The 21,468-nt window shown below is 37.9% G+C and overlaps 1 long non-coding RNA gene across 2 annotated transcripts; it reads left to right on the top strand.

Moving 5' to 3' along the window:
- The first annotated feature begins 11,664 nt into the window (after positions 1–11,664).
- On the top strand, positions 11,665–19,822 carry LOC107833329 (uncharacterized). Of its 2 annotated transcripts, none has more exons than XR_001659053.1 (3): positions 11,665–11,892; positions 19,494–19,618; positions 19,704–19,822. It is a non-coding gene; the product is annotated as an uncharacterized LOC107833329 (long non-coding RNA). The 2 variants fall into 2 exon arrangements; XR_001659052.1 differs by having other exon boundaries at positions 11,665–11,914.
- Positions 19,823–21,468: the final 1,646 nt, after the last annotated feature.

Below are 21,468 nucleotides of genomic sequence, written 5' to 3'. Positions count from 1 at the left end.
AATATCTATCAGATTAACTGCAAGGTTTGTTTTTAGTCCATCCATGGAAATAACAGACGTCTCCCAACTAATACGAAGAAACTAAACAAGAGGAATCATTTTTTAAATTGCCTTTTTTAACATGTTGGAAATGATTTAAATCCTTATCAATAAATGAAAACTGATGGTAAGTTTATGTGCGTCTCCTCCAGTAGTTTTGACCTTTTTTTCCAAATCATCTCTAATCTTTATCTCCCTTCATCTGGAGGTATGTGGGTGTTTTTAGGACCGACTGCATATTTACAAGACTTTCAGCTCATTAAGGAAATTAAATATTGTGCAAATATCGACTCTAATAGTTAGTACTGGAGTGCATTGTGTCAGTAAATCAAAATAGTAATTGAAGCTCTATTTTACAGTTCTTATTGCATTTTACCTGCCTTGCTTTACAACGTTGCCACTTCCTATATGTAAAACTAAAATGCAAAACATGATTTCAAACAATATCAGGCTGAGATTGGTTTGTTAAATTCACTGCTTTGAAATGAACGTTAAAGATTTCCATCCTTGGAAGACGTATGCAAAGCAGCCGCAGTGCAGGGCATGCTGACGCAAAGTGTAAACTTTCCACGGTTTAATAAAATAAACATAGAATATATGCAAATAATAATCACAAGTGAGTTGTATGCAGCTCATACAACTCACTTGTATGCTAAATATGCTATTTTTTTAATATTCTAAACTATAAAAAAAATTCCTAAACTTTCAAATTCAGTTACATGTGTTGCTTCAAGGCTTTCCTAAACCATAGTTTTCATTTGAATTGAAAGTAATATCTTAATTTCTCAAAAAAAGCAAATTCTAAAAATAAAGGCAAAGAAATACAGTAATACAATGTATCATTTGCATGTTTTCCAAATCATCTGTTTGTTAACGAGGAGATAAAAGATATGTAAGAATTTCTTCAGTGATAACATCCAATGAATTATCTTTAACACACAGATTAATAACATATAATAAACGTAATAATCTCACTTATGGTGTCAAAATAGCAGAACATTCAGTTTCAGTGTGTCTGTGTTGCTGACGCTGTTGCAAAGATTTCTGATTAAAAGCAATAAAAGAGGAAGAAAATAAAGGTCATGGAGAAAACTTGAACTTTTACCAAACCTACAGCAGATTTTACACATCCAGTCGTCGTGGTTGACCGAGGTCATGACCTTTGAAACAGCAAAGGGCGTTAAATGTAACCTTAAAGGCGACAAGTTGCCAAATATTTAATGTCCAGTTGAGTTGGCCTCATTTCATGCTTTCTAAAGAGGAACTGAGGAAGTGAAAGTGATTACACAGTGTAACATGAAATAAAAGTTTATCCTGCTTTGATACACGCAGACAAGATGGGGAAAATAGTTGGTAATATTGTTTGTCCTTTTAAATCTTAATTTAAAAAAGTAACAGATAAATAAATAAACAAAATATTACAGTGCTTTAAAGTCGAAATGTTTTATTTTTCAGTGGGCCTTATCCTCTTCTTTAGAAAATTATCTAATTTTTCATTTAGACATTTTTTGAGCTCTTCCACTTTAGCGTTTACTTACATAGGATTTACCTCTGGACAAAACTGCAAAACGTTACTTTAACCCAATAAAAAAAGAACTGATTTTCTGCTGCAGCAGACTCAGCGCACGAAAACCGTCTGTTGTCGAATAACTTGTTGAATTATCTGTTTGCTTTTTCCCACAGCTCCTCTCTTGGCTGGTATCTGCAGCCTTTGGAAAGTGAAAATGAAAAAGTGACCAGATTATTGGGTCACTTTATTAACACAACAGGGAATACCAGCAGAAGCTCACTCACAGGTTAAAAGCAAATGAAAGTTTAGATACGACCATCGTTTGTGTCCGTTTTTATCAATTGGGGGTTTATATGAAGCTGTTTAATTAATTTTTGATTAGTGATTAGCTCATTATTTTTCCTAAAATCTTGTTTGAGGTGTTAAGTATTGGTTCTCAAAATAATTCAACCTTGAATTCCGATTCAAAATAAAACTGATGGCTTTATAAACATTGAATAGAGAGAGTAGAAAAAACTTACAAGATATAAAACCAAACATGGAGAAACAACATTTAGTTTTATCAGAACAAGAATCCAGAGAAACCCCTACTAGCTTACAAATGACATATTTCTTATTTTTATTAAACAATATGTAGTTTTATACTTTTACTTTCCTATTAGTTTATCCAGAGAAACTCCTATTAGTTTATTAAATGTGGAGTATTTTTTGTTTTTCTTTTGCTTTCTCTTGTTATTTTGATTGTATTTCCTCTAATTCATGTAAAACTCTCTGAATTTCCTTGTTGCTGTACAAATAAAATTACCTTATCTTACCTGAATTATTTTAAAGTGTCGGATAGCAATGCAAATTCTGCTTTTTGTTTTATTTTTCAACATGTATTGATTGTTCCATCAGTGAACAATAAATGGCAAAAGTCATTTTTTAAGTATTTTGAGGAAAACTAAATGATATTAAATGTTGGAGCTTCCATTCAGATAAAAATATATCAGATTTAATTTACTTTTAGTAAGAAGAACCCTTTGAGAAGCTCTATTTTTTAGTGTGAGCTGGCCTAACCCCGGAGTCAGGGACATGAGCTTGTTAAAAAGACCACACACTGTCGGGGACGTTCACCCTTTGTCCAGATGCTCACTTATCCTTCCAAAACTTTATGGATTAATATTCCAGAAAGGCCGTGCTGGTTTCCCTTTCATCGGCTCTCTCAGGATATTTTCTCACATGACTCACCAAACACCCAGGAACGTCTGCCAGGCTCTGTACAGCATTTGTTAAAAAGGAGCACTTCCTTTTTCGCTCTGTGATTCCTATGGAGAAAGAATCATCATAAACACAGACAGTGGTAATTTAACAGCTCAGCAGCGTAGTAGCGCTGCTCATGTTTGAGGGATCTGAGTCTTCTCACTGAGACGACGTTGTGCAAACAGTCTCTGTTCGTGCTTCTCATTCCAGGGTAGTGAGAGTCAGACGCCCCTCCTCGCAGTGATACTTTTCTGAGTCAGTGTCTCCGTAAAAATGAAGATGCCATGTCTGCTAAACATTACCGAAAATAGCTGCTACCTTTATCTTTGTCTTGGAAGTGTGTTTATGTGCTGTATGTGCAAAGGCATGAAGAGCTCGTTTTAACAGCGGAAGAAAAAGGTTAAACGGAAAGCTATCAAAAGGATCGTTGTGGGGTAACCAGAGGAAATGTATTACTCATTTTAATTAGGTTAAGTCTTCATAGAGCTGCTCCAAAAACACGCAGGTTGGTTGAGGTAAATTTCAGTGTGTACAGGCTTACAGATCACAGTGGTTATTCATTTCCAAGTTAAGAAATATGCTTAAAAACATAAAAGAAACTGAGGACAAAGCAGCCAAAAAGTTGACAAATAAAAATGACAATAAGTTGTTGTGAAGACTTAAAGCACAAATGTGAAGATTTATTTGGTGATTTGTCTAGAGAAGAGGAGGCGGTTAATTGAAATGTTGTAAAACAGCAGCAGTTTGGAGATCTAACAGCTCAGCACCCTGCTGAGAAACATAAAATCATCTGTATTCTCACAACGTTTTCCAACAAAGACGATCTGTAGGGAAAGTAGGAGTCATAGCTCCACCTGTTTCCTGGTTCCTATAAGCTGCTACTCATCAATTCAGTGGATTACGAGAATAAAGATATTTTTTGTCAACAAAACTATTCTGGTGGTGCAGAATCTGACTTTGGCCTCAAAACTCTCACTGTGTGTGAAAATTTACTTTTTGTTTTTGAAAGGGAAAGGTTGAGCTTGTATTTAAGGACGTAGGTTTTTCTATTCTGAAATGTTCTATTTAAAATCAGCTATGGGTTATTTCAATTGATTAAGTTCTGATCTACCCATAGGAATCCCACAAAATACATAAAAATGACCTTAAACCTTTCCCTGACTTCCTGCCTACATTATAACTCCATCATGGCGATAAGATTGCCATATGATATAATTTCTAGAATGCACCTCACCTGCATCCTAAAGAAATTTAAAGCATCACACCACATCTTTGGCTTGATATGTGGTTATGGGGATTCGTGGTTTGATTATCACTGCTAAAATGTCAGAGAAAACATATTTGACAGCTACAAAGAATGTGGTTGATGACTGAAGGAAGGTTTTCAAACTTTCTAACTCTGTTAGACAGGATGTGTGTCTCATAAACAGCAATTTGTCTTCATGTAGTTTTAAGCAGTCAGTAATAGCTTTGGTATTTATGGTAGTACATCCATGTTTTTGACATAAAAAACTGTAGTACTCACTTCATCTGAATGGGATTAATTGAGTCTTTTTAGGAAGAAAGAACATTACATTATCTTTCAGCTTTTTGCAGCTGCTGCTTTACGTTTTGGTTTGCTGTGGGAGAAGCATGCCTTTAAAAATCTAATTTTCCTTTAGACACTTTGATAATGCACTGACTACCACAGCTGTCCATCCCAAACCATCATGAGAACCATTATGGTGCATCATGATGACCATTTGAAAGCTTTGAGGTCATTTCTTCAACGCCAGCCCTGACTGCTTGCCTTGGGACGGCTGTCCTCGGACTCCTCTGCATATATTTAAGAGAATGTGCAGACAATTTGTTCCAGATTTTCTAAACTGTTGTAATTCACACGTATACTTCAAAGCTGATTTAGTGCTCGGGATGCACTCTCACAGCTGGAAACGTGAGGGAAGGCATGCATCGTAAGATTAGGAGGCAAGACTAGATCTAGTGCTTTACATACTGAAGAGAAATGCTGCATGCATCCCAATGCACAAGATAAGTATAGTATAGTATAGCATACCATAGCATAGTGTGGCACAGCACAGCATAGTGCAGTGTAGCACAGTATAGCGTAGCATAGCACAGTATGGCATAGCGTAGCGTAGCACGGCACAGGGCAGGATAGTATGGTATAGTGTATCATGGCATAGTATGGTGTGGCGTAGTATGGCATAGCGGGGCACGGCACAGTATTGTGTAGTGGAGCATAGCATAGTATAGCATTGCATGGTGCGGCATAGTATAGTATGATATATGTAACCGGTGTATATTACTAGTGTTCTTTTACCAATAATCTAGTCTTATACAGACGGTTAACCTCGATGTATTCTGCGTTGTGTTCAGACCAAGAAGGGAGTCAGACCACTGGAGTTGCTGGTTGTTGTTTAATGCAGGTTGCTGGCAGAGGCCTGCACAAATAGAAATACAGAAAGCCCTTTAGCATGCAGCTCTTCCATACACAGGAGTCGGAATTCCCCTCTCCTCAGGCAGCCTAGCGCCAACTGAGGGTAGTACAGTAATGTTCCCAGAAATAAATTCACAATAATACAAAAATAAAAACATAAAAATAAAGGAAACTGAGATAATTACATAACCCAGATGTTTTGTGTACTTAATACAACCAGCTTAAACATTGTAGAACAAAAGAACCAAATACACATACCTGCACAAATAGAAATACAGAAAGCCCTTTAGCATGCAGCTCTTCCATACACAGGAGTCGGAATTCCCCTAGCAGATAAGCACATGGAGAAACCCTGTGACTAACTAATAACAATATCAGCTCTAATATTTACAACAAAATTTTCTTAACTTGTCAAGAGATGTATGTATTAAAACATAAACATTCACAGCTGCATGTGCTTTCAATTATTTTACAAATATCAAAAAAACCATGAACTTAACCAAGAGCAAAGAAACTTTCCTACCTCTCCTCAGGCAGCCTAGCGCCAACTGAGGGTAGTACAGTAATGATGTCATAGAACACTCTCTTAAAGCAACAGTACAGGTAGTAGTGTTTACCAAAATAAATAAAATAATACAATCCTTAAAATATAACAAAAAAATGGGATTCTTCAGTATTAATCAGGATTTGGTGAAATTTCAAACATTATAAAAATAAATAAAAGCACATTTTCTAAACTTGTTACATATAGTATAGTGTAGTATGGTGTGGTATAGTATAGCATAGCATAGCATGGTATAGCACAGCATAGTATGGTATACCAGTGCAGCATATTATAGCATACTATACCATAGTATAGTATAGTAAAGTATAGTATTGTATAGCATAACATAGTATAGCATAGTATAGTACAGTATAGTATAGTATAACATAGCATTGTATTATATAGTGTGGTATAGCATAGTATGGTATAGTGAGGTATAGTATAGTACAGTACAGTATAGTATAGTATAGTGCTGTATAGTATAGCATTGCACAGCATATCACGGTATAGCGTAGCATGGCATGGTGTAGCGTAGCATGGTATAGTATACCATAGTATAGTACATTGTAGTATGGTATAGTGCAGTATTGCACAGTATAATATAGTATGGTGTAGTATAGTATGGTATGGTACAGTATAGTATGGAACAGCGTAGCATGGTATAGTGTGGTGCGGTGCTGGATAGTGTGGTATGGTATAGTGTTGTGGTACAGTGTGGTGTACCACACTGCGTATGGTGTTGCATGGTATACCACAGCATAAAATAGTGTAGGATAGCAGAGTATGCTATAATAACGTACAGAAAAAGGATGGGTGGCTGAAATGATTGTGAATAGTTTATCCTGTAATCAGGAGCGGTCTTTCTTTTAAAGCAGAACTTTTAGATTTTTTGAAACTGCTTATGTTTGCTTAACCTTCACCTGCAGTTTGAGAGAAATATCAGACAGCATAAAACATTTTTAATATACAAACAGGGCATCTAATTTCAGTGGGGAGTTAAAGTAAGAATGTGCTGCAAACATTTACATAAGAACCACCAACTTTCTCCCTCCAGAGAAATGTGAGGAGTGAATATCTTCAGATTTAATGGTGGCAGACAGGGTCAGGGTCAAGTGTTTGATTCAAAACGAGAGCCAGGCTTCAGCAAGGACCACATGATCTTAGATAGAAGTCAGGTTTAAACCTGATGAAGATCAGACCTGTTTCAGAGACTTCTCAGCAGTAAATATTATGCTCACTGCAGTGATGCAAGACATTCATTGTGGAATGCCTTCATGTCAACAAAGCATAGTATGAGGGAAGTATAAAAATAAAAGCAATCATGCAGGGACTCTATCAAAGCCAGATTCAGGAACAGTCTCTTACAAATACAAGTTTGTTGGTGCGCTGTCATGACTGCATCTATATGATTCATAAGTCACTAACACCTTTTGTTAAATCTATCTCATAAAACATATTTTGCCTTATGAAGTGATATCCTTAAAGACCGGTCAAGCCGTTATGGGATAGATAATGTATTAGATGATTTAAGCAACGTCTTGGAATTACTCCAAGGTTAAGTGGTAATCCTATATCCATCAACTCTTGAATCCCAGTACAAATGACCTGGACTATGTATTTATTGGAAGGAGCACTTATGAAGCTTGATAAGTATCATTCACCTGCCATTACCCTATGCTCAGAAGGATGAGCTATGGGAGCCATTCGTATGCTAATCACTCAGTCTGCTCATTAGCTTCAGAGGTTACATTTTGCTGCACAGATTTCTCTGATTCAACCTGTGAGAAATAACTTTTTAAAGAAAAGAATTGCTGGGTGATCTATGGGTTATCCATGGTGAGCCAAATTTAATCTGGAACTATTGAATTTATTCATTTGTGCTGTCAGGACTTAAATGAGGCAGGGACACCGCAGCTATGAATGTCATCATAAAATACCAGCTTGATGCGTCTACAGTCAGGCTTGATGATATTTAAATGTGCGAAGAAAGGACACCTGCCTGACTGACTTGATGGAAGTTTCTTTTTAGCTGTGGAGGTTCGACTGATTTTGAAAAATAGTTTTAGGTATTTAGGTAAATACATTTTATACGTTAAACCATCGTAAACAGTTTGGAAAAGACGTTGATGTAGTAAAACCTCAAGCCAGTTTAATTTTCAAACATAAAATTAACACATTTTGATAAATGATCTCAATGTTTTCTTCTAGGCTTTTTGCTGTCTGTCATTTTAAAGGAAGTGGTAAAAAACAACTAAAAACTAGTCATAATCTATTTTTACCCATAATTTTTTAAATTATAACAATGACTTAATTAGATTCATTAAATTTCCATTTGGGTTAATTAACAGAACGGAAAATTCACATTGTTCCATGACGTATCAAGCAGATGAGTACATGCAACTTTTTTCACAGTTACAAAAACTGCTCATTGTACCTCAAATCTACATATAACCAATTAATCTAAATGATTACACTTAAATTATGAATGATTCACCTGAATCCATAATCATACAACTTCTTCCTGGTCCGTAAATGCCGCTTATGACATGATCAAATATCTCATGATTCGTTCACACCAAACGCATTTTGGGCCTCAGGCGCGTCTGGTTTACGTTCAGAGTTTATGTGAATGCGCGTTGAGGGCCGTTGGAGGCCGTTGGAGGCCATTGGGGGCCGTTGGGGCGCGTTTCGAGTGCCTGGCGCTGTGAGATTCGAACATTTTGGAGCATTTTGAGTATCAAGAACATCCAATGGAAAACAACAGCTAGAGTTGGCGTGTCTGACGCGCCCTCTACGCGCCTCCACTTAGACTTTGAATGTAAACTAGACGCGCAAAACACTAGGTGTAGAGCAAAATGTTGAGCGTCTGCATTCAATGTGCACATGCGTCGAAGCGTTTTTGACACGCGTAAAGCGTGTGGTGTGAACATACCATTGAGGTTGTGATGCCGTCCTGGAGGTTGAATCCACGCTCTGCTGCCACGCTGCCCGGAATTACAAGCACCACCTCAGTCAAAGTTTTGAAATCAGGGAACATTTCTACGGTTGAAGATGGCAAGACTCTGAAGTAGAAGATTTCCTACTCTGACAGGGCCTCACTTCAGCAGGAGGAGATCCTGCAGCAGTGGTTCAGCTGCATCAGACGGGCTTCAAAACCTCCATAACTCTTCATCGTGCTGTCAGCTCATGGATAGCAAGATGCATTGAGTTCAGTGTGCAGGTCAGAAATTATACTCCGATGGTTTTCTTTTATGTACTTTGTGCATAAAGTTAAAAAGCGGTCAGATGTTGGAACTGTAATGTGTCAAAATGAAAGACAGCCTTCAGATTTTACCATCACCATTTAAAAAAATTTGTAAAATATAAAAAATATTCACATATATTCCATCTTTCTATCAGAACAGTGAGTTATACGTTTCAAATATTTTTTTCTACTCATGCACCTAACCAAACTAGAACATAATTTATCTTTTCATGTTTTATATACACGTTTATCCTTGCAGTCTCCAGTGATTATTTGGTAAAAGAAACACCCTGGACTGGTCACCAGTCGAAACACAGAGACACACAGGACAGACAATCATGCAAACACATGCAAATAGCAAAAGCTTGATATTTTATCCTTAAAACTAAGAGTTTTTGCATGAAATTAAATCACAGGTTGTTCCTTATGCTGCATTTCTTTTGCAAAAAGCCGCCATAGTAATCACAGTTAATGTGCTCTTAACTAAACAAATATTAATACTTATCCACACACTCACCAACGTAAAACTCAAAGTCCAAACAGATGTTTTTTAGATCTGTCTTACATTTCTTAAACTGGGAGTGTTTCAGTAAATTCCTGCTGTTTTTCTGGGATTATTTGCTGTTCTAAATAAATGGTTCTTCATTAAAAACAACAAAAAAACTTCAGCGTACATTTAACAAACACTTGTCCTGTGAGCTTTGTTGTTGGGGGAAAAAATACACAGAAATATATATTTATAGCCATGTCAAAATTGTGAGCTGAACAGAAATAAATCTTTCATTTTCAGCTATTTAAATATAGTAAGGTAAACAATGAACTCTCTCCACTCTACTTGAATGTTGCAACATACTGGATTTTTTCTGCTTGTACCACAATGCTCTGTGAGAGGCTTTAGTAAAGGACAGACAGAAACTATTTGGAAATGAAAGTGATGCTGTCTTTAAAGAAAGATAGTTTGTCTAGAGTGATTTTATTTATGTCTGGTTTTTAGTTGTCCAGTGGGGAAAATGATCCTTTGAAAAACGTATCTTACTTCCTTTTTGCCTGAGGAGACAGAGCAGCACAAGAACAAGCCGCCATGATCTACGACTGTTTGTGTTTTGGTTTTCTTTTGTAAATGGGAAATGGCCTGTACTTGCACAGTGCTTTGTCTAGTCCAGAGGACTCCAAAGCGCTGTGCAAAGCGCTCAGTCATTCACCCATTCACACACCGATGCTGGTAAGCTACATAATAATCACAGCTGCCCTGACAGAAGCGAGGCTGCCATACAATCGGCACCTCTGACCAACACCAGCAGGTGATGTGTTTTGCCCAAGGACACAGCGACCGAGACGGGCAGACCAGGTGTCTGAACTGGCAACTCTGGTTACAGGATGAACTCCTAACCTGCTGAGTCACTGCTACGCTGTGGAAAGTGGTTACTTTCTGATCATTTTTGGGTTTATTACTGCCAGTTAGGTTCAGCTCAGTCCTTTCTGCTCATTATTGCCTTTACAGTGGTGCTACATTAGTTAAATCTTTTCTGTTCAGTTTCTTCTCTTCTTTCTTCTATGCATTTATTTTATTTCCCCTTTTAGTTTGTCGATCTTTTTGAGTTAATTTCCCTCTGTGTTAATTAGTCTCCCTCCCTCAGTTTTCCTGTTCTTCTGCCCCACATCCCTTAACTAGCTCACCTGGTTGTTTGTCATTTTCCACCTCTGCCTTAGTACTTAAGCTGCCTGGTTTGGATTGTTCAAAGCTATGTTTTATGTCCTCTTCTTGTTTTGTAAGTCTTTATTTTCATCACTGAAACTCTTCACTTCATCCCTCTGCCTCTGATTTTGCCTGCTCTTGGGTCCAACTAAAATCAAACCAAGTACAAGCTGAGAATAATCACAGCTTTACACTAAATCATGTTTTGAGGCTCTGCAGCTGCCACAGAAAAGATCTGCAATTCCTGCACTTTATCATAACATTAATTACAGAAACAAAGAGCCTTTTTGGGAATGGATTCCCAAAACAAGTTCTAAATCCACACTAAAACAAAGTAACATAAGTCACCTGTGAAAGGAAGTATTACTGCTTTCTCCAGCTGATATTGCGTTTCGAAAGCAGAGTTGCCTGTCATAAAAAAGAACCTTGTGTTGTAGAAACGCAGCCAGCCTACACCTGGTTCTGTCAACAGTTCAGTCCTGGTTGTAAGAGCAAAAACATGCAGCCAATGCAACACAGCTGCTTCTCCTCTACTAAAGAGGAAAAACTTTTAACTGTCATAAATTACCTCCAAGGACACACATTCAGTCCCGTTTTTATTTCCCATAGTTACAAAGTTCAGCAAACAAAAGGGTTTTAGTATTTGTGGCTCGCTGGGAGTGAAGAAGTATCTTTTTATTTCATACATTTACCAAAGAGTTTGTTTCTGTTGTCAAATGATAAACTTACTTTTTCACCAGGCACAATTGATTGCTTGACTTTTTCATTATTTTCCAACAGAGATTAAAAAGTGCCTTGCAAAAGCATTCATACCTTAAACCTTTTCACATTTTCAAACAGCAAACAGTGGTGCATTTTACTGCAATCTTATGTCCGACAAATCAGAACCGGAAGTAATCCGCGCAATATTTGTAGGCAAGCGCATGCGCAATACATGGCGGACCAATGGCAACAAAAAGAATGTGCGAGAAAAAGATACGTGAACAAACTCGCTGCTGTCGGGATCGACCCGTATGAGACGGAGAATGAAGATACGTGAGACGACGTGGACAAATTGCCTCAGATCTATGACATAGTTACCTCCGTCGTGAACACCGTGGAGGAGCTTCACGGCCTGAAATCCACGGACGGATGCAGTCAGTGTGTCAGCGGCTTTGTAAAAGACGAACGAATCCTTCAGGTGAATAAAAATGACTTTCTGAGTAAGTACCTATATTAACATACATGTAGGCTACATGTCCGTCTATTAGTTTGCCACATTAGCTAAGCTAATTTTGCTAGTTCGACAGTCGGGAACTAGCACTAGCACTGATAAATCAGTGACATTTATCACTGATAAATGTCAGTGATAAATATCACTGACATTTATCTTACTATCACACAGAGGCGGATAAAGTACTCAAAAACTGTAATCTGTTTATAGGTATAATGAACTTATTGTTTTTAAGTTAGGAACGAGGGGAGAGCTAGTAACTACATCTAAGCTTGTGGCTTGTTTATTGTTGTCATAGCAACTGCCTGCCAACATGGCTTTCGGTTACAATGTTCGCGAACGTGTGACGTCACACGTGGAAAAGACGCTTTTTCAAATAGAAAGTGTGAAAAGTGTGCTGTATATTTGTATTTAGCCAAACTAACTCAATATTATGTAAAATTGCCTTTTGCTGTAAAGGATTCACAAAAGCTCAGTTAGACTGCATGAGAGTAAAGGTGAACATTAATTTATGAGTTTTGCCACAGATCAGATCTGGACTTTGACTGGTCCATCGTAGCTCATGAATATGTTTATTAACCATTCTGTTAAGACGTCTAGCTCTATGTTTAGGGTCATTGTCCTTGAAGGTGAATCTCTTACCAGTCTGAAGTCTCCATCTGTCTTCGCATTAACTCGAACCGTCTTCCCTCTCCTTATTGAAGATAAACATCCGCACATGATTTGCCTTCACCACTGGAATAATGTGTTCAGGATGAAGTGTAGTGTTATTCTAATGTAACATAGGCTAAAGAGTTTGATTAATTTAGGTTTCATCTGACTAGAGCACCTTTTTCACATGTTTGCTGCATCCTGGTAATTCACTGCAACAACATTTCAATAGGCTTTCTGAAGTTTAATAATAGCTTTCTTTTTGAAACTCATCTATAAGTTAGCATAGGCCTTTTAGTTGATTTTTTGATAAATGTTCCTGCCTGAGCAAAATGCCAGTTTGTAGATGTACCACACTATTTTTCTGATGTATCAGAGAAACCGCACTCCACACTTTTCAGATTTCTATTTCTAAAAGAATTATTTATTTAAAATTATATAATCCTTTTAAACTGTTATTTCCTTCCACTTCCTAATATACTCATATTTTTATTGGTATAAAATCCGACAAAGTTCAAAGGATATGAATACTTTTTTCCACTGCGTGTAACACAACACAGTAGGTGTTATGAAAGCTCTTCTAAATATATCTGCAGGTGTGTCTGTTTCATTCACGATTATGGATGAATCACTGTCTTAACAATGTGAGAAGCTAAAAGTCTTTGTCGGAGGCTTTCTGTGATAAATTACCAGAGTTTTCTGCAGTGACATTTAACTAATTTCACTGTGGTAAATTCTTTCAAGTGCATTAAAGAGTCAGCTTTGATCCCTCGCTCCACTGGAGCCATAAAACAGGATCTATTGAAGGACACTTAATGATCTCTCTTTAATTGATTAGGCGGTGTTGATTATTCATTACCGAGGATTAAAAGCTCACATTGATGTAGCGGATGTATTCGTTTTCCCGCTGAGCCTTCTTTTTTTTCTTTTTTTTTTTTACGTTGATCCCATTTACAAAAGCGAGTTTTATCAATGCAGACGCCTTTCATTTATTAAAGACATCACTCCTCATAACCACATATGCCAAGGGAAGCAACATCCTGTCCAGTGGAGCCATTTGGATGGAGTGTGTATACTTCTGAGGTCAGCAAAATGGAAAGAAAGAATAAGAAAAGTCTTTAAGCTGATCTGGGTCTCTGCCAGCCAGCTTCAAACCTTTGCTCCCTTGGTTTGGGAGTTTGCTAGTTTCCCTTTTCCTCTGACATCACTCTCCAGGATCTGCACAATGATAACACAGGCCCCGATTGCATGACATTACTGCTTCCTTAAACGCACATGGGAGAGCCGAGTTAAAAATCCCACATGGCTACAGGCTAACTGCAGTTTCCAGCGCGCACCAGCTGCACAGCTGGTGTCCATGGGAGAGACAGAGCGGATACACAAATTCCAGACTGTTATGAGGCGGGGAAATATAATTCCTGGGGCAAGAGTTTTCTAATAGTATACTATGCTTCGAGCTGTAACCACAAATGTTATTTCCTTCTAAACCACAGACATGAAACCTGCACAACATCCATCAAAAGTGTGTATAACGTTGCAGCTCAGGACTTAACAAATACTCCGCAAATGTTTCAGGTCATAAAAGCCACAGAGCTGCAGAAAGTTTTTTTGCAATTATGTCACCCTTTCAAATTAAGATTGTGAACTAAAATGCAACTTTGCATTCAGATACGCAGAGTAAAAACAAAATATGGCTTTCAACTAATGATTTGGTTTATTCAGGGAAAAATCGACCCAATGCAGCATGACCCAGTGTGAAAAAAAAACACACTCCTATTAGCAGAAGGAGTGGGCATGAAAAGCCTGCTTAAGGTCAGCGTCTCAATAATTAGGCCACTTTGAAGCTTAATTATGAGCCATTCAGATGTTGGGCTAGTTATTATCCTGCAGATTGTGTTTAAGCTCACAGAACCGATGGCGAGATGTTCTTCTTCAGGGTTTTCTGGCAGAGAGCATCACTTACAAGCCGACCCAGACCATCACACTACCTCCATAAGTAGGAGGAAGTATGTGTGAACCAGGGTTGTAGTAGGTTTTTGGTTTTATTTCGTTGTCACTTTTTGTTTGTCTAATAGCTTTAATTTGTTTTTAGTTTTTATTAGTTAATTGTTCAGTTTTAGTTTAGTTTTTAGTTAGTTTCACAAACCCACAATATACTTCAAGTCAGTTGTAGGTTTTCCGCATTAATTGCAGTTTTTATTTATTTCAGTTAAGTTTGGTTAATTTTAGTTAACTATAATAACCTTGGTGTCATCGTCAGTATGACATTCTGTTGCTCTAAATGCTTCTTGTGTGAGTTTTAAACTGGTTGTAGCAGGAAGCACAATTTCCAAGAAGCCTCATTACTTTCTTACTTTACTAATTTTTGGCCTTGCAATTCTCCCGTTGATGCCGTTTTTACCCTGTCTCTCTCTCTCTCTTATCGCTGAATCATGAACTCTGACCTTAATGTGTCTTGCAAAGCGTTAGAGATTGTTCTGGAGGAATTGTTGATAAACACACTTGAAGTAATTTTGTTTAGCCTGACAGTCCTGGGATGGAAATTAAACTCGGCTTTCCAAAAGTCGTGCACAACATTAGCATCTTTTTTTTCTTTGTTGGATTCTAAAAAGGTTTAATAATCTGAAACATTTGAGAGAAATAAAATAAAGCAAGAAAACAGAAGAAATCTGTAAGGCGCCAAAAACTTTTTCACTGAACTTTAAATCAGAAGAAGCTGAAATAAAATCCACAGAACTAGTGTTGTACTAGTTAACTTAATGTGAAAACAAGTAAATAAAATTAAAGAAAGGCAACGGAAATTATTATTGCAATCATACATGCTTTCTCATTTACAAAATCAAAGTTTTCTTTTAATTGAGAATTACAAATCGAGTGACTAAAACCACTGAAGTTTTTAAACGGTACCGTATTCTGAGTTAGATTTAAATTGGAGATCTTTTACCTGTCCACAATTCAAATTACTCTGCCATCACAGAACCTAAATGCATCGACTGAGTCACTGTTAGCAGTGGTGCCTTGCCTTCAGAAGGCGTTCAGATGCGTAAAACTTTGCTTAATTGTGAAGATTTCTTTGCCAGATTTGAGAGCTGAACTTTCTGCTATTGGGTTAAACTGGTTTTATTCTCCAGCAAACTTTACAAAACCTTTAAACTCTTTCGTTTAAAACTACTGAAGCTCCAGAGATTTCTAAAATTTAAAAGCCAATTGCTGTTTTGTTTTTCACGTCTCAAGACTTGGGGCTTAATTTGTCTATTTCTGAAATTTGAGCCAAATACTAAAGTTAAGGGAAGAAGAGAAAGAGAGAGAAAAAAATGCACCTTATGTAATTTTTTTTTTTTCTGTTGTAATGCAAGCCAGATGTGACTGGGACCGTGGAAACAGGTGATGATAGCATTACACTGGAATTGCAAACAGATGGAGAGAAGCTTGAACCTATTCTTGTGTCAATGATGGGGTCATAAATAAAGATTTTTTTCCCCCCTTGAGATGAAATAAATTCTCTTTAATTAAAACTACAGCAACTTTACATTTTGTGTAAAAAGAAAATCGTCCAAACACGTCCTGAGTAACTTTGGACTCAGAAAGCGTTTGGAGGGTTTTTGTTGCGTTTATGATGTAATTTCAGGGTGGTTATCGCTGATTGCTGATTCCAAAGTTTTATTCAGCCGTTTCAGCAAAGTGTGTCGCTGAATTTGACGGTGAGGCTTCTCCCCTGATTCTCCACGCCTCAGTGGAAGTGGAGGATGCAGGTCTGCTTCACATCAGGTGAATTTATGGCTGCATGGGAGAGGAATGTCTCCAGTAATCAGTCCTGATGAAGCAAATGCTGAAGACGTCCTGGGAGACGAAGGAAAGCCACTGTACATGTTGGCCTGGCCCAGTGAGTGATGGAGAGGACAATGTGCAGGCCCACACCGAGAGGCCGCCGACCCCCCATGAGAGACGGCCCTGTAGAGAGCATTTATACCTGCTAGCACTGATACAAGAAGGAACCCACATCTACCAAAAAAAAACAGCCTCCCCCCAATCCTACAGATCTGACCACCAATTGAAAAACCTGAAAATGCAGACAACTTGGAGGTGAAGTTTTCACACTCAAAACTGATCATTAAAGGGGCAGTATTGTGTGTTTTCCAGCCACATCGTGTCATTTTGTAGCACAGTCGAGAAACTATGTTAACTTCACCTATAAAAATGATATAAAATATGACCTAAAAGAAATTTTACTTCCTTATTTAACACCTTAAAATTGGGCCTCTGTATCTTTAATAAACTCCTGCTCTTTCTGAAACTCCGCCTTCAGGAAATCATCACAGCATCGCTCTTCTATTAACCCTTTGTCAATGTTTTTACCCGCGTTGCACTGAGAAACAGCTGATCAGATGTGCAGCTTGCTAATTGCTGCTGGCTAGTTTGGAGGATCTGATTCTGGGAGGGCTGCTATGTGAGGCTGAAACTCTGAAGCTTGGAAACTGCAGCGCATGAGGAGGAGCTGCGCCTCAAAGGCGGGGCTAGGTCCACCCAGGCGTTTTGTGCAACTGAATGGTTGCCATGGGAGACTAAAAGATTAGCTAAATATGCTTGAAAGAATCAAAGTCACTCTCCAGATATGTTTCTGATGAGGAAATAACATCACAACATGATGTAAAGCTAAAAAAGTCAATTTTACATGATACCTTTAAGCTCATCTGAATATAGCAAGCATTTAGGATAAAAAGTGACTTTAATCCTGTTTTATTCCTGAGAATAAGTGTTCAGTCGAGCCCAAAGGAAATTGAAATCTAGATTTCTTTCTTGTAATTTAGCAAACGTGCAAAATGATTTTTAAGTTTTGGATCTACGATGACTAACATCAGATTTCTTCAAGAGAAAATCAAACTACTTTATTTGCTAGATTTTTCATTTTATTTTCTTGGCCTGCAAGCTCTTCTGGCTCGAGTGCTTGCAGGCCAAGCAAGCACCCCCAAACTTTTTGTTTGGAGGTGTCCAAACAAAAAGTTTGGACACCTCCAGGTCACATTCTGTCTCTTTTTTAAAGTTTCCATTACACCAGTGCCTCCAAAAATACACCAAACAGACCTACCATTAAGAAAGGTCTGTTTGGAAAAACAATTAAAAAGCAGAGAAAGGAAAGCACATCGATTCAATACTAAAAATAGAAACTTAATGTCCTGATTAACTAAAACGCTTACATAACGTTTACACCCAGAAAACTAAAGCAAATCAGAGATTTAGATTAAAAACTGCATTTCTGACAAGAGAGGATCTCCTTCTGCTGATGCTGTTTTTGTTTTTCTTCTATTTTTGGCAAAGAAAAGTGTGCAGTCAGATCAATACTTCTTTGATTGTTTTATAGAGGTTTTGGTTTGAAAACCACTGCCACTGTAAACTGTGTGGAAATCTGTAGCTAGAATGGATATTTTTAAAATCTCTGCAGGAGAGTGAAACCGAGAGGAGCCCTGGTTTTGATTACATCCTACCATCTAGAAACATAATTCACCACATTTCTGTGGCTGTAAAGTCGTGAAACTTAATTAACATACTTCTTATTCACTATGCAAGATGTAATCCCTGGAGCTGCTTCACGTCTTATCATTAGCTGCAATAGTTTCAGTGTTTATTTCAGTGTTTTTTGAAACTTTGGACTGAACTGGATCATCTGCAGCTCGAAATCACTTGTATTTCAACTGGTTAGCATCCAGCAAAATAATGCTGCACTCAACACAGATTGATTACCACGTATTTAAAGACTTTGTTCTTATTTCTGATTTTAATGCTCCAACTACAGTCAGTTTGTCATTTCAGAAATCTCTACATGGGGACAAAAAGGACATAGTTTTCTCTAAAATATAAGAAAATGTCAGTCTACCTAATTATTAATTTTTATTCGGACAAGCTTTGCTGGGCTATTCAGAGAAGTTGTACACAATAATTTTTGCTGAAATTCCTGGTGAATCAGGATCTTTTTTTTCTTATTTTCTTTTTTTATCTTAGAAATACATATTTAGTTTAGCAGCAGTAGATATCCAGTTGACTAGTTCACACATGAACAAACAGGGAACAAGAACCATGTTTGTACTTTTACAGAGCATTGAGGAACAAAACGATTTAGGAAACTTTGAGGAGTTTTTATTGCACTCCAAAATAATTTTCATTTGAGTCTATTTCTACAAGACCCTCGGCAGCTAATGTGCAACTGCAGTAAAAAGACCTATAAATAGCTGGTTAAATCCTCCCTGCCATTTTCCAGGCTATCCCCAGAGTCACCACAAGAGAGCACAGCTGGCCGATTCTCCCACTCGCTGCCGATTCTCTCCTGCGTCACACGCAGGTGTAAAACCCAAAACCTTCTCCACAGATTCATGCCGTCACAGCTTCTACCAGCCGCTCCAAATGGGCTCTCACGTTCTGCCATTTGGGAAAGTGGACTTTAATGGACTCATGGGAGCCTGACACCTCGTCCCGGCTTGGTGCCACATGACAGTGTGACAAACACTGAGCTCTTAAATCATTAAATTACTGTGTAAAATGATTTATTGTCCCCCTGTAGTGGACAGCGCTATCCAGAGAGCATTAAAGATGCTCTGTGTTTTCGATTTCACACGTCCTGTAATGTGTTTATGCAGCTGGATAGTTTTATTGGAGCGATTGAATTAAGCCGTGATAAGTGATTTGAAGTGCCCTGCTCAAGGGTACACTAGAAATGCAGCACCTGCCAGTGCTGCACGCTCTGTGGGGGTTTGCTCTGGGAAACGTTATATGTGTGTGGCAAGTAAATTACTTTACCAAAACATATAATCTAGCCTCTGAGATTTCTATTCCTGTTTCCTGAATTAATTTGAAAGTTTCTGGGAGTTTTTTTTACTTCTTCTTCTTCCTCTTCTTCTTCTTCTTCTTCTTCTTCTTCTTCCCAGACCCAACAAGGGCTGCAGCACAAAATCCTGAGTCGTCCTGATGCTGTAGATTAAGAGCTACGATGTTCAAAAGCAAGGCTTAGCTGCAGACCACTGAGGAGGATCAGCTCATTTCCTTTAGCGCAGTATGCAGAGAGTAGAGCTTGTCTCAGAAGATCAATGTCTCCTCCTTTGTTGCATCAGTCATGCAGCGTCTTTTCTGCACAATAGCGCCGTGGAGGTTGGTGGGCTGGTGACTGGAGAGGACCGAGGACCACCTGACGGCCCGCTGGTGCTTGGGAACGCGCACACAAACTGCTGATTGTGTCTTTATCTGTCCTCTGACAGCAGATTTGTTTGAAAGTTTCTTTACATCTCCTCCCCTCTCTATGGAGCAAGTTAACATGCTTTATTCCACTTTGACACACAAAACCACAAACACCATAATGTGTAACAGGCTGTAGTTTGTCACACCTCTCTGGTTCCTGCTCAGAGCATTGTCTGAAACGTCTCCCTCAGAGCTGCTCGAAACATTCAATCTGTTCGCCACCATTAATTATGCAGATTTATTAAATCTACTTACTACTTGATCTGTAGGTCTTTCTGGTGTAATATTTTTATACTCTTTAATGCTCATAATTCACTATGACTTTAAAAAGTATTTGCTTCACTTTATGCTTTTTTGCCACTTAAATGTGTTGGATAATCACATTTTATTATCAGACAAGCACAACTCAAGCAAACAAAAACAGTTTTTAAATGATAGTTCTGCCTAATAAGGGAGAAAAACGCAATTAAACCAACATGGCTCTTTACTCAAAGAAAATTAAGTTGTATTTAGTAAGAATCTATTCAAACAAACAAGAAAGGAAAGAAAGAATGGAAAAGAAAGCAACAATGTCAACATTACATGTTTGAAACAGAGCAGGATAAGCAAATTCTTACCTCCTTTACTTTCCTATTTAAGTAACTCCCAATTAATTACAAATTACCTGTTGATTTCAGTATCCAGTCTCTTGAACAAACAACTAAAGCCCCTTAAGAAAATGAATTATACACCTACTGTGCTTCCTTGAACAGGCGAGGATAGGTCTATGGGCTAAACAAAACGTGTTCATTACATTTTTTATATACAAAAAATCATTCTTAGATAATCAGCTCTGGCTATTTTGTTTTAGGGCATCTTCTCACGTTAAATCCAAAGAAGCTGCAGCTGGCCACGCCCCCAACTCAATGTTTACACTCGCTCGTAAAAATGGCTGCAATCAGATGTGCAATTATACCACCGTACATCTTTGAAAAGCATTAGTAGAGCCTCCTGCACCAAGTGGTTTCTAGATGGTAATTCAGCAACAAAACACTTATCTTTTCCAGGAGACCTCGTACAGTGCATACAGCAATAAAAACCAGCTGAGCAAATGTCCTGGAGTCCCACGAGGGTTGCTAGGTAACGGGTCTGGGGTTGCTAGGTAACGGTGCAGCACCCATGGAATGTGACTTAACAATCAGGAGGTTTTTGAAATGGCTCACTTTCAAGACACCAAAAAACAATAAGTTATTGCCAAAAAACAGCTGGGTGGTGCTTTTAGAAGCAGTACAGGTCAAACTGAAGAAGAAAAATTTTACATAATAGATACAGAGTTTCCCCCAAAAAACTTTCTAAGCCCGGTGCTCAGGGCGCTACGGTCATGCAGCCACCCATTGTGTTTTTGAGTTAAAAATGTTTAAAGTTGACAGGAAATTTGAAAATATTATTTGATAGTTATGCATTTTTGGAAGACTAGAAGATTAATACCTAAAAGCCAACTATAAAGTTTTTTTTAAAGTTTTTTTTAAAGGCAATCATTAAAAAACCTTAATAAATTAACAAAGCTAAGCCTGATGAGGGCACAAGTAAAGCCTGGTGGCCCGCCAGGCTTATAATATACACTGAGGGAAACCCTGAGGTATGATGTGTTGCTGTTTCAGATACCTGGCTTAACCCACTTCATGTTGC

The sequence above is a fragment of the Poecilia formosa genome, unplaced genomic scaffold, assembly GCF_000485575.1.
Source record: "Poecilia formosa unplaced genomic scaffold, Poecilia_formosa-5.1.2 Scaffold363, whole genome shotgun sequence".
NCBI classification, from domain to species: Eukaryota; Metazoa; Chordata; class Actinopteri; order Cyprinodontiformes; family Poeciliidae; genus Poecilia; species Poecilia formosa.
The sequence above is the reverse complement of the archived record's forward strand: the minus strand, read 5'-3'. Positions and strand labels throughout refer to the sequence as shown.